The 9,590-nt window shown below is 42.7% G+C and overlaps 1 pseudogene; it reads left to right on the top strand.

Annotated features, from left to right (window-relative positions):
- The first annotated feature begins 2,047 nt into the window (after positions 1-2,047).
- On the top strand, positions 2,048-9,349 carry LOC121583525 (annotated as a pseudogene).
- Positions 9,350-9,590: the final 241 nt, after the last annotated feature.

The following is a 9,590-nucleotide window of genomic DNA, read 5'->3' as shown; positions in this document are numbered from 1 at the left end:
TTTGTGCCAAACATAGCATTTTTCTTGATGGCCAAAAAGCTAAATTTTAGTCTCATCTGACCAGAGTACCTTCTTCCATATGTTTGGGGAGTCTCCCACATGCCTTTTTGCGAACACCAAACGTGTTTGCTTATTTTTTTCTTTAAGCAATGGCTTTTTCTGGCCACTCTTCCGTAAAGCCCAGCTGTACGGCTTAAAGTGATCCTATGGACAGATACTCCAATCTCCGCTGTGGAGCTTTGCAGCTTCAGGGTTATCTTTGGAATCTTCGTTGCCTCTGATTAATGCCCTCCTTGCCTGATCCGTGAGTTTTGGTGGGCGGCCCTCTCTTGGCAGGTTTGTTGTGGTGCCATATTCTTTCCATTTTTTAATAATGGATTTAATGGTGCTCCGTGGGATGTTCAAAGTTTCAGATATTTTTTTAGAACCCAACCCTGATCTGTACTTCTCCACAACTTTGTCCCTGACCTGTTTGGAGAGCTCCTTGGTCTTCATGGTGCCGCTTGCTTGGTGGTGCCCTTTGCTTAGTGGTGTTACAGACTCTGGGGCCTTTCAGAACAAGTGTATATATACTGAGATCATGTGACAAGTTGAAACAAGTTATTTTTTTCATTTCACTTCACCAATTTGGTTTAATTTGTGTATGTCCATTACATGAAATCCAAATAAAAATCAATTGAAATTACAGGTTGTAATGCAACAAAATAGGAAAAACGCCAAGGGGGATGAATACTTTTGCAAGGCACTGTAGTGCACTATGTTTGACTAGGGCCCATAGGGCTCTATGCACTGTGTAAGGAATAGGGTGCCATTTGGGACGCAACCATAGAGATTTGTTTCTGTGGAATAAGAAAGGAAAGAACCTAATATATTCCACTGTAATATCAATTAAACAGGCACTTGTATTCCCAGCCCGATTCCAAAGACGTAATTGTGATGTTTAGCCATTATTTTCTGAGTTTAGTTGCAAGAGCGATCCCTGTGTGTTTAACAGAAGTGCTTTTTGCTGTTTGTTTTGGTTGTGTTTCAGATTATTTTGTGCCCAATAGAAATGAATGGTAAATATTGTATTGTGCCATTTTGAAGTCACTTTTACTGTAAATAAGAATAGAATATGTTTCTAAACATTTCTACATTAAAGTGAATGCTACCATGATTACAGATATTCATGAATGAATCGTGAATAATGATGAGTGAGAAGGTTACATAGGCATAAATATCATATCCCCCCCAAAATGCTAACCTCCCCTGTTATTGTAATGGTGAGAGGTTAGCATATCTTGGGGGTATGATATTTGTGCGTCTAATTTTCTCAAAATGTACCCTGAAAGACTCACAGCTGTAATCGCTGCCAAAGGTGCTTCTCCAAAGTACTGACTCAGGGGTGCCAATACTTATGTAAATGAGATATTTCTGTATTTCATTTTTAATAAATATGCAAACATTTATAAAAAACAAAATTCACTTTGTCATGTATTGTGTGTAGTTGAGTGTTTAAAAAAAAAGATTGAATCCATTTTGAATTCAGGCTGTACCACAACAAAATGTTGCCCTGTATTTATGTTATCTTAGGCTTTCATAAATCCCCCTTGAGTCTAATTAACATAAAATAAAAATCACCATAAAAATCAGTCTGTTTAAGCTAGAGATATCCGTTTTTTTTGTATGGGATGCATCTCAATCCACCACATCCGCCTATGTCGGTGATCCGGATATCGGGATGTCTCCTAACTAACTTACATTACTTTTTATTACCAAGGATTCTTACTGCCAAGGACTATCCAGCAAACTTTCTGACAAACCAGCAACCAGCAAAAGAAGCACAACAGATATCCAACCTGGAACTGAGTAAGTCATGTTCAGTCTGAAGCTACTTTGAAATCCTAGAAGGAAAAGAACATTACAATAATCTCTAGATATTTAACTTTATAAAGACTGAATGCTAAATTAAAAGGCTACCAAGCTTGCTAGGAAAAAACAGACCCGGCTGCAACATTAATTAGCACTGAAGTGTGCAGTGAGAGGTGTGAAGCCCCTGAGCCCAACAATGGCAGCTGAGTTCCTCCCCCACCCAAATGCAGAGGACTCTTTGGCCCCCTGCTCCATGGCTTCCCCCTGTGCAGAGGTCACCACAGTACAGTACCCCTTGGATATTGAAGATGACAAGGCACGGAAAGAGTACAAAGAGAAGCTCCTCATGGACAATCTAGAGATACTTTTTGCTGACTGCTACAAAAATGGGAACGTAAGCAACCTAATCTTCCACACAGATCATCCCTGGGCATGGCACACAGCTATAAGAGCACAAAACCCCTCTTTTAAGAGAGAGGGTATTGGCGGAGGGTGGGAAATCAGAATACTGGAAAACGAGGACCCTGAGACACCCTCTGTCAACCTGTACAAGAATGGAACAGTGGTGGTGCAGGGCAACTTCATACATTTCCAAAAGGATTTCCACAGAATCAAAGCGAGAGCACGGCAGGAGAAGCTTTCTCTTGGTGACGACCACCCCACCCCGAGCGAGTCTGATCAAACCTCTTCAAACTGTCCTGCAAACACCAAGTAGCTAAACTCTGGTGTCCGAACGCTTGGCGTGTCCTGGAGCTGCTGTCAGGGGAGCGACTAGGGTCCCCCAGCCACATCATAATACACACAGGCACAAACAACTCGCCAGCCAGAACCACATCAACCCCAAACCCCTTAATCGCCAACAGACTTACATCTCTCTTTTAGTCTCCCTCCAAATATTCTTAATTTTAGCATTCGGTGCCACAGAGATCATTATGTTCTACATCATATTTGAGGCCACACTTCTCCCAACACTAATCATCACCCGGTGGGGCAACCAGACGGCGCGCCTCAGTGCAGGCACCTACTTCTTATTTTACACCTTAGCCGGCTCCCTGCCCCTCCTTGTAGCCCTCCTCCTTCTACAAAATGACAATGGAACACTGTCCATATTGACGCTGCAATATACACAACCTCTTCACCTTTTAACATGAGGAGACAAGCTATGATGAGCTGCCTGTCTCTTAGCCTTTCTTATAAAAATACCCCTATACGGCGTTCACCTATGACTCCAAAAAGCCCATGTAGAAGCCCCAATCGCAGGTTCTATAGTCCTGGCTGCTGTTCTTCTTAAACTGGGTGGGTACAGTATAATACGTATAATAGTCATACTGGACCCGCTAACCAAGGAGCTAGCATATCCATTTATTGTCCTAGCCCTTTGGGGTATTATTATAACCGGATCCATTTGCCTGCGTCAAACGGACCTGAAGTCACTGATCGCTTACTCCTCAGTAGGACACGGGGTTGGTCGCAGGGGGTATTCTAGTTCAGACACCCTGGGGATTTACTGGCGCAATTATCCTTATGATTGCACACGGTCTTGCCTCCTCAGCACTATTCTGCCTGGCTAATATAAGCTACTTACGGACACATAGCCGGACAATACTTCTAGCCCGAGGGATACAAATAATTCTCCCCCTGATGACCACCTGATGATTTGTAGCCAGTTTAGTCAATCTAGCCCTTCCACCTCTTCCTAATCTAATGCGATAGCTAATAATCATCACCACCATATTCAACTGATCGCATTGAACTCTTCTCCTCACAGGGGTCGGAACACTAATTTACATTTACATTTACATCATTTAGCAGACGCTCTTATCCAGAGCGACTTACAGTTAGTGAGTGCATACATTTTTCATACTGACCCCCCGTGGGAATTGAACCCACAACCCTGACGTTGCAAGTGCCATGCTCTACCTAATTACGGCCAGCTATTCCCTTTTTCTATTTCTAATAACCCAACGGGGGCCCCTGCCTTCTCATATTATTGCTCTTGAGCCCACCCACACCCGTGAACACCTGCTCATCACCCTGCACCTTATTCCCATCATCCTCCTAATCCTCAAACCGGAATTTATATGAGGCTGATGTTTCTGTAGATATAGTTTAACTAAAGCATTAGATTGTGAGGTTAAAGCCCTCTTATCCACCGAGAGAAGTCTGTTGACAGTAGGGACTGCTAATCTTCTACCCCTTCGGTTAAATTCAAGCAGACAACCTAAGAAATTTAACAATGACAAATGGTTTGATGAAGAATGCAAAAACCTAACAAAGAAATTGAGAAACCTATCCAACCAAAAACATTGAGACCCAGAAAACCTGAGCCGTCACTATGGTGAATCACTAAAACATTACAGAAATACACTACGGAAAAAGAAGGAACAGCATGTCAGAAATCAGCTCAATGTAATTGAAAAATCCATAAAATCTAATCACTTCTGGGAAAATTGGAACACACTAAACAAACAACACGAAGAGTTATCTATCCAAAACTGAGATGTATGGATAAACCACTTCTCCAATCTTTTTGGCTCTATAACAAAGAACAAACAGCAGAAACATATACATGATCAAATACAAATCTTAGAATCAACTATTAAGGACTACCAGAACCCACTGGATTCTCCAATTACATTAAATGAACTACAGAACAAAATACAAACCCTCCAACCCCAAAAGACCTGTGGTGTTAATGGTATTCCAAATTAAATTATAAAATATACAGACCACAAATTCCAATTGGCTATACTTAAACTCTGTCATCTTCCTCAATATTTGGAACAAAGGACTGATCACCCAACTCCACAAAAGTGGAGACAAATTTGACCCCAATAATTACCGTGGGATATGCGTCAACAGCAACCTTGGGAAAATCATCTGCATTATCATTAACAGCAGACTCGTACATTTCCTCAGTGATAACAATGTACTGAGAAAATGTCAAATTGGCTTTTTACCAAATTACCGTACGACAGACCAAGTATTCACCCTGCACACCCTAATTGACAAACAAACAAACCAAAACAAAGGCAAAGTCTTCATGCTTTGTTGATTTCAAAAAATATTTTAACTCAATTTGGCATGAGGGTCTGCTATACAAATTGATGGAAAGCGGTGTTGGGGGAAAAACATACATTATAAGTGTGTGGTTAAAATTGGCAAAAAACAAATTTCTTTCCACAGGGCTGTGGGGTGAGACAGGTATGCAGCTTCAGCCCCACCCTCAACATATTTATCAACGAATTGGCGAGGGCACTAGAACAGTCTGCAGCACCCGGCCTCACCCTGCTAGAATCTGAAGTCAAATGTCTACCGTTTGCTAATGATCTGGTGCTTCTGTCCCCAACCAAGAAGGGCCTACAGCAGCACCTAGATCTTCTGCACAGATTCTGTCAGACCTGGGCAGGGGCGGCCTGTTCAATAGGGCGATATGGGCGACGCACTGCCAAACGGGAAAAGGAAGGGATTTTTTTTCTAATCAATTATATCACGGCAACAGTAGTTATCAGTGTTGTAATCTATACGTCTGATCTGCCACAGTGCCACACTGCCACTAAATGTCGAATCAGGCTAAAGTCGTGCTTCAAATGGCTCCCCCCCCTTTTGGGGCGATTTCAGTCAGGTTGAAAATCGCCCAGAAGTCTCTCATAGCCTCTAATGTAAAATCTATTTTTTTCAAATTTCAGAGCCTTCAATACAATCTCTATGGGTGTCTGAGGGCTTGCACTTACGCCGCTTTCGTCATACGTAACGTAACGTAACCATGAACGTAACTGAGAAAAGAGCGGATTGTGTCTTTGAAAGAAGTTCCTTTTTGTCGGCGAACAAATGAAGATAAATTGGCAACGAAACAATTAGGACCTCCCAGACCAAATTTAATAATTCAACAGGTTTCTACTAAAGGCGGAAAGTCCTACACCCGAGGATTTTCCAAAAATTGGTACGAACGGAAAAATAACATTGCCACTCAACTTGATGAGGGATACAGGCTAGCTGTCCGCCGCCACAACGATGAGGTTAGTGTTGATAATCACAAGTTTACTGGAGAACTGAGACCAAGTAGAGACTTTGGACAGGGTGGATATGGTATAATAAAGGCAGTTTATTCAGAGGTAAAGATATCTGGAATCGCGTGCACGGACCCGTTCGTCAAACTCTTAGGGAGCTATAAATTAAGCCCCATTACTTACCATATCAGATAAGAGAAATTGCTGCAGCTACATATATTTTACATCCTGGCCCTACATAGTTCACTATTTGCATCACTTACCAAAATATTACATGTGGTCATATATGCTTGGAAAGTGGAGATGCCATAGAACGTCAAAAAAGTAAACATTGCTGGAGACACATTGCCGTTTTGGAGAAGACATCGCGTTTGCTAGCGAAGAGATTTGTTGTGGCAAATGAACTTGGGCTGGGAATTGCCAGGAACCTCACGATAAGATATATGCATCAGCATTGCGAGTCTCATGATTCTATACGTATTGCGATTCGATACTGTGATTTTATTGCGCACCATATGTCTGTTGCAGAGGGATCAGAAAGCCATGAGAACGAGTTTTGATCAGTCATGGAAATAAAAGTGCTGAAAACAAATTGGCTCCCAATGTGAAAAGATTGAGAACAAGCTATGAAGGAACAATAATGGTGTTTTGGTGCAGGTACAGCCAACTAGCGCTAAAATATTGCGATATTGTCAATACAGTATATCGTAAAGTATCACTATGTAACTCGATTTCTTTCACCCCAATCCCTCAAATTAACGGTAAATAACTGAATTGTTTGCCCCACATTTAGCTAAGATGATTAGCTAGCCAGCTAAAATGTTTTATTTAGTTAGCAGTCACATCTACAATAGTTTACTGTCAATAACATGTCTCCAAAAATGACGTGGTGTCTCCAATTGTGTTGACATTTTACAATTGCGATGCGCATCCATGAGTATCCACTTTCTGTAGCTCAGCTGGTAGAGCATGGCGCTTGTAACGCCAAGGTAGTGGGTTCGATCCCCGGGACCACCCATACACAAAAATGTATGCACGCATGACTGTAAGTCGCTTTGGATAAAAGCGTCTGCTAAATGGCATATTATTATTATTATTATTATTTCTGAAGAGAGCCCCGAAACATTGTGTGCAGACATTTTATGCAATAAATGAAGTAGGTTGAATCTAGTAGTTCTGATCTTCTGATTGGTCCTGATGAGTTGGGCGAGGTCCCCTCCAGGCTACTGTCACTGTTGCATTGGCTCTGAGTCGGGTTCTCTGTCTTCAAATGTTCAGCCTAAGAGAGGGGATTTTTGTGTGTGTGTGTGTGTGTGTGTGTTTAACAGTGATGATGTGTGTGTGTGTGTGTGTGTGTGTGTTTAACAGTGATGATGTGTGTGTGTGTGTGTTTGTGTGTGTGTGTGTGTGTGTCCTCAGAGCAAGAACTCGTGAGTTGGAAGAACTGAGAGGCCTATGGCGTGGGTGTTGTCCTTGGCCACCTGCTGACAAGGCTGACAAGATAGGACCCTTTTGTCCATTGTTATTGGATAGGAACAGAACTTATAACCAGCTCCTGACCTAAATAGATCTTAGCACAACATTTTACTCAACATATCATATTCCATATTCACTATAACAAATATATTTACTACGACATTAGCAAGAACCGCCACATCCTCAGCCGGCTAATCCAGTGTGTGAAGTTTTGCGGAGTGTTTGAGTTAGCTTTGCGAGGCAAAGATGAAACTGAGGGCTCCACCAACCCTGGTAAGCCAACACTTTTGAGATCAGTCAATAAATGCTTCTGGTATTGACTTATATGCTGCCCCTGTCTTCATGTTGTTGCTGGACATATCTTTTTTAAAATGTGTGTAGGTCACCTAAATCATCAGAAAAATTGCCCCCCCTGAGAATTTTTTCAGGAGCCGCCACTGGACCTGGGCCCTGACAGTACATCTCAGTAAGACAAATAATGGTGTTCCAAAAAAGGTCCAGTTGCCAGGACCACAAATACAAATTCCATCTAGACACCGTTGCCCTAGAGCACACAAAAAACGATACATACCTCGGCCTAAACATTAGCGCCACAGGTAACTTCCACAAAGCTATGAACGATCTGAGAGACAAGGCAAGAAGGGCCTTCTATAGGAACATAAATTCAACATACCAATTAGGATCTGGCTAAAAATACTTGAATCAGTTATAGAAAAAATTGCCCTTTATGGCTGTGAGGTCTGGGGTCCACTCAACCAAGAATTCACAAAATGTGACAAACACCAAATTGAGACTGAGATGCAGAAATCTGCAAGAATATCAGTGTACAACGTAAAACACCAAATAATGCATGCAGAGCAAGCAGAATTAGGCCAATACCCGCTAATTATCTAAATCCAGAAAATATACAATAAATTCTACAACCACCTAAAAGGAAGCGATTCCCAAACCTTCCATAACAAAGCCATCACCTACAGAGAGATGAACTTGGAGAAGAGTCCCCTAAACAAGCTGGTCCTGGGGCTCTGTTCAAACACACAGACCCCACAGAGCCCCAGGACAACAACACAATTAGACCCAACCAAATCATGAGAAAACAAAAATATGACTTGACACATTGGAAAGAATTAACAAAAAAAAGAGCAGCTAGAATGCTATTTGGCCCTAAACAGAAAGTACACAGTGGCAGAATACCTGACCACTGTGACTGACCCAAAATTAAGTAAAGCTTTGACTATTTACGGACTCAGTGAGCATAGCCTTGCTATAGAGAGAGGCCTCTGTAGGCAGACCTGGCTCTCAAGAGAAGACAGGCTATGTGCACACTGCCCACAAAATGAGGTGGAAACTGAGCTGCACTTCCTAATCTCCTGCCAAATGTATGACCATATTAGAGACACGTATTTCCCTCAGATTACACAGACCCACAAAGAATTAATAAACAAATACAATTTTGATAAACTCCCATATCTATTGGGTGAAGTACCACAGTGTGCCATCACAGTAGCAATATTTGTGACCTGTTACCACAAGAAAAGGGAAACCAGTGAATAACAAACACCATATTGATGTTTATTTATTTTCCCTTTTGTAGTTTAACTCGTTGCACATCGTTGTAATGGTAACGAAGACGCAGGGAGTCAGGAAGCAGGTGCAGTCGGTGAGTTTAATAAGAACGAACATAGAGTGAATACACAAATAAGATTAGCTTCTGAACATGAACACATAAACAATACAGCCTGTAGGGTGATAACGGTGTGCTAGATAAATGGGGAGTAATCAGGGAAGTGATGAAGTCCAGGTGTTCCTAATGAGGCGTAGGTGTGCGTAATGATGGGTTGCCAGGACCGGTGGTTAGTAGACCGGCGACATCGAGCACCAGAGAGTGGGAGCGGGATTAGACGTGACCGTACCCCCCGATGTGTGGTCGGCCAGGTGGACGGCCCCCTTGGGCGAGGAGCGGGCTGGTCCGGACGGCGAAGGTGGAAATCTCTGATGATGTTGGGATCTAGAACGTTGTCCACCGGAACCAAAAACCACTCCTCTGGACCGTACCCCTCCCAGTCCACCAGGTACTGGAGCCGACCTCCATGACGTCGGGAGGCCAGGAGGGATCCAATGGCATAGGTGGGGCTTCCCTCGATGTCCAGGGGAGGCGGAGGGGTATTGTGGGGGACGGCATCAGCCAGGGAACCAGGAACCACCGGTCTGAGGAGGGAAATGTGAAAAGAGGGTGAGATCTGGTAGTTCGTG

The sequence above is a fragment of the Coregonus clupeaformis genome, chromosome 15 (assembly GCF_020615455.1).
Source record: "Coregonus clupeaformis isolate EN_2021a chromosome 15, ASM2061545v1, whole genome shotgun sequence".
Taxonomy (NCBI): Eukaryota; Metazoa; Chordata; class Actinopteri; order Salmoniformes; family Salmonidae; genus Coregonus; species Coregonus clupeaformis.
The sequence above is the reverse complement of the archived record's forward strand: the minus strand, read 5'-3'. Positions and strand labels throughout refer to the sequence as shown.